The sequence below is a fragment of the Otolemur garnettii genome, unplaced genomic scaffold (genome assembly GCF_000181295.1).
Source record: "Otolemur garnettii isolate 467f Iridium unplaced genomic scaffold, OtoGar3 scaffold00022, whole genome shotgun sequence".
NCBI lineage: Eukaryota > Metazoa > Chordata > Mammalia > Primates > Galagidae > Otolemur > Otolemur garnettii.
The window spans coordinates 22,785,661-22,790,484 of record NW_003852417.1 but is presented as its reverse complement, the minus strand read 5'-3'; the positions used below and the strand labels follow the sequence as shown (position 1 = coordinate 22,790,484).

General features: G+C 41.5%; 1 protein-coding gene across 1 annotated transcript in view; it reads left to right on the top strand.

Moving 5' to 3' along the window:
* Nucleotides 1-421: 421 nt before the first annotated feature.
* The window catches only part of NLRC4 (NLR family CARD domain containing 4), a 51,030-nt gene continuing 46,627 nt past the window's right edge, over nucleotides 422-4,824 (top strand). Inside the window, exon 1 of the mRNA XM_023511875.1 lies at nucleotides 422-518. The gene's annotated coding sequence lies outside the window, so the exon portion shown is untranslated. The remainder of the gene's footprint in view (nucleotides 519-4,824) is intronic.

Here is a 4,824-nt window from a genome sequence, read left to right as displayed (position 1 = left end):
CTGAGGCAGGAGAATTGCTTGAGCCCAGGAGTTGGAGGTTGCTGTGAGCTGTGATGCCATGGCACTCTACCCAGGAGGACAGCTTGAGGCTCTGTCTCAAAAACAAAACAAAACAAAATCACTTTGTTCCATTTTAAGGTATAAAATAAACTAATAGCAATAGGATTTGCATGCTCTGAATAAACAGGAAACAAGTGAGTAATGGCTTTCCTAAGGTGAATTTCCAGCTCTTGCACCTTTAACTGGGCAGTCCCACTTCTTCCCTGGTTACTGTTGCCCACATTGTCTTCCCCTTTCTGAACTTTCTCAACCATAGTGTACTTGTGTCCAAACCACTCAGAATGCTTTGAAGAAAAAAAAAGAACTGCTTAGTGTTTCCTTTTCTGATGAAGTCTCCTCTCACAGAACAGGAAGGCCTCATCGAGACCCCGCAGGGAAACAGAAAGCGCAGGAAAAGAAACATCCATTAAAAAACGCCTCCGGTCCACCAAGAAGTGGCGACTTAATTGCTTGGCCAGGTACCCTGGGGAGAGAGGATGGGATTTTTCTTTTTCCTTTTTTTTTTTTGAAACAGAGTCTCACTATGTCACCAGGGGTAGAGTGCTGTAGCCTCACAGCTCACAGCAACCTCAAACTCTTGGTCTTAAATGATTCTCTTGCCTCAGCCTCCCAAGTAGCTGGGACTACAGGTGCCCGCCACAACACCTGGCTATGAGAGGATGGGATTTAAAGTAGGTTTTGGAGCCAAATATTAACATTTGGGTTTGCATTCATTTAAAACTTATGTCCAGGAGATACAAAAGCCTTAACTCTGAGAGTGGTTTTCAGGACTGGCTGGATTTGCCTGCAGGGGGTGGTTAATCTGCTCTGCTGGGGTATCACCAGGTTATTCTGAATTGATGTGTAAATGTTCAGGAATCTGAGGGGTACCTGTGTTTACTGTGAGAGAGAAAAGACGCTGAAAACCCTTTTTGCCGTTCTCACAGGAAAGCCCACTGTTTCCTCTAATAAGAGTTTGCTAAAACTCTTATGAGAATTACAGAAGACCAGAGCTGAATCAGTACATCCAATCTCCTGAGTTACTTTTTGTAAATTTTGTTTTAATATTGTTGTTGTTGTTGTTGTTGTTGCAGTTTTTGGCCAGGGCCAAGTTTGAACCCGCCACCTCCAGTATATGGGGCCAGCGCCCTACTCCTTGAGCCACAGGTGCCACCCTGTTTTATTATTTTTTAAACCCAGTTCATGTTGAGTATTTTACCCCCTCTTTTTATTTTATTTATTTATTTTTAAAAACAGTCCCCTGAGTTATTCATAAGAAACCTGATATTTGGAAAAAGAAATGAAGGAAACCACTCTTGCCGGGACACCTACTTTGTGATAGAATCTTTTACGTAATTTTCTCAGTTGATCCTCATAGTCTGGTTTAGAGAGGTAGAAAGTGTGCTAAAGGGAAGGTAAATGACTTGCCCTAGGCCGGCGTGGTGGCTCATGCCTGGAATCCCAGCAGTTTGGAAGGCCCAGGGGGTAACCTGCCTGAACTCAGGAGTTGAGACCAGCCTGAGCAAGAGTGAGACCCTGTCTCTAGCTGGGTGTTTTGGTGGGCACCAATAGTCCTGGCTACTCTGGAGGCTGAGGCAAAACTATCTCTTGAGCCCAAGAGTTTGAAGGTGCTGTGAGCTATGACGCCATGGCACGCTACCCAGGGTGACAGAGTGAGATTCAGTCTTAAAAAAAAAGACTTGCAGTCTTTTTTTTCCTAGGTCATGCAGCTAATTGTCTCCTGAACTTGGATAGAACTCCCTCTCCTGCTTCTGCTCTTGGCTAAGGCGACCAGATTTTAACATTGGGAAAGTGGGACACCACTGACTGGGGGTGGAGGGGGTGGGGGTGGAGGGTGCGGCAGGGTGGTGGTTCGTAATTAAAAATTTGCTTTATATGGAGCAACAAAAATTTTCATAGAACACAAAAATAGTATTATAATATATTTTTTAAAATTTCACCATAAGTACAATTTATAAATATAATACATTAAAAAATTATGTATGGCATTATTTCATTCTTTGGCATAGTTCTCATTTAAGTGAATTTTTTTTAGTAAATTGCTGTCGTCGTTTAAAAAGTCATGAAATTTTTCACAAGAATTTGTTAAATTATATTTCACACATACAATGGTTTTCAAAGTCTCAACACTTAATTGTGATTTTTCTGATGTCCACACTTTATTTACTGTAGAAAAAACGCGTTCAGTCGCAGCATTAGTTCCTGGTAAGGACAGCGTGTATCCCACAATTTTTAGTGCATTATTGTATGGAACATGGTTTGTTTCAAAATGATGAAATATTTCTAACCATTTGTTCTCTATTGTGATTTTTGCTGATGCCCAAGATTTAACCTTTTCCTTATCAATATTTTTTTTTAATGATACCTCGTAAGTCATAAGTGTCACTTTCAAGGCCAGTGCTAGACTTTTTGCTGCCACTATAAAATATAAATAATACGAGTACTGTCTGCTAAATTCATAAAATACATAAATAAATTACTTACCTAAATTATCCGAATAGCTGATTTGTTGACATCACTTGTTTAACTAGCACTAGCACGCATCGTCTGAGAGACAGTTACAAAATGTTTTCATGGTTGCCAATGCCAAAAAATGCCATTGTTCATTAAGTGCAAACAATGGTGATCGAATTCTAACAACTGATCAACAATGCGAACTTTGATAAGCAGTTCTCGATAATCAGTTCCAACAATTATTTGTTATTCTTAAAGTTTAACATTATAAAATTAACAAAAATAATATAAAACTCATATCCTGGCGAAATAGCCACATGGCAGCCGAAAACCGTATATTCCCTACCCGTTCTCCTGCCATTCTCTAGCTTGTCGAGCATTTTTTCCAAAACTTGGGACTTTTTAAAAATGCCATGGGATGCGGGACAAATTATTAAAAATCAGGATTGTCCCGCCAAAAGCAGGACATCTGGTCACCTTACGTCATGGCAGCTCAGCTCACATCTATAATATTAATTGTATTAGTTTGCTAACAATACCACAGACTGGGTGGCTTAAGCTACAGAAATTACCTTCCTCACGGTTCTGAAGTCTGGGAGTCTGAGACCAACTGTTCACAGGGGTGGTTTCTCCAGAGGCCTTGATCCTCTTCTGCGGGTGCATATTGCTGGTATCTTCCTTGGTGTATCCAAATTCTTTTGCTTATATGGACACAAATTAGACTGGATGGGGGCCACCCTCACAGCTTCCTTTGAATTTAATTACCTCTTTAAGGGTCCTGTCTCCAAAGACAGTCACATTCTGAGGTGCTGAGGGGTGAGAGCTTTAACATATGGATTTGGGGGGAACACAGTTCAGCCCATAACACTAATATTAACAGTGATCTGTGAGTGATCTGTGAGTGTGCTGGAGTCTATTAGAGATGTAAGAACATTCTGTCTAGAGCCTTTCTACTAAAAAGGAAGAATGCCCACTGACCATCTCTATCCCAACTCCTTTCATGTTTAATCCTCCCAGGAGCCTTGGGAGGGTATTTCAGTAAAGAAAATAAGATGCAGAAAGATCCAGAACATGTCCAGGAGTACCCAGCTGCAGAGGGAGAATCTGCCGGCGCCAAAGCCCAGGCATCTTTCCCATTTCCATGTGCTGCCCCTCTGCTCCCAGTTACAGACGTTCTTCCCCTTAATTCATACATAGGGAATGGAAATGACCCCATAGATATGGGTCTTAGGGGTCTCTGAGGAACTTCAGTTCTCTGAGGAGCTCATGTAATCAACTGAAGAAAATGATCATTTTTAGAATTAGTTTTAAATATTCCTTCCCAACATACAAATATGTGTGTAGGAAAAGGACTTCCTCTACCCAATTCAGTCACTGGACAGCATTCGGGAAGGGGATGGGTTGCAGAGCCATAGCCGATATCCAGGGGAGGAACAAACTGGTCACACCTCAGTTCTTTACACCGAGTTCTCGAACTCTGGAGCTCAGGCGGATCCATCTGCCTTGGCCTCCCAAAGTGCTAAGATTGAAAACACTATGTGGGCTTCAGCCTGTGGGGTGATTTTACTCTCCAGAGCAAGTACTAACTAGTTAACTGGCTCTGACTTGATTTCCTGTTCTGGTCACAGACTTTTCTCTGTGGGTAGAATATTTCCAGTATCCAAACTAAATATGAATTTTTAGTGTCTTCAGAATCAGTTGAGATTCTTTCCTAATGATCCATGCAGCAATTTTAATTGATTATCCTAGCAGACAGGTGACTGCATGACCAACTGTGGGGTTAGTTTATTTTGTTTATATGTGAATACCTGGAACTTCCAAGCTTCTTCCTCTATCTTCTTCTTCTTTTTCTTTCTTTCTTTTCTTTTCTTTTCTTTTTTTTTTTTGAGACTGAATCTCTGTTGCTCCTGGTAGAGTGTCAGGACATCATTAGCTTGCAGCAACCTCAAACTCTGGGGCTTAAGCAATTTAAAAATAGCTGGACAGGCTCGGTGCCCATAGCTTAGTGAGTAGGACACCAGTCACATACACTGAGGCTGGTGGGTTCAAGCCCGGCCCAGGCCTGATAGACAATGACAACTGCAACCAAAAACTAGCCAGGCATTGTGTTGGGCACCTATAGTCCCAGCTACTTGGGAGGCTGAGGGAAGAGAATCGCTTGAGCCTAGGAGTTTGAGGTTGCTATGAGCTGTGACACCACAGCATTCTTTCTTTCTTTCTTTCTTTATTTTATTTTATTTTTTATTGAATGGTAACTATGTACATTAATGCACTTCTGGGGTACAGTGTGGGGTTTTCACATGCAATCCG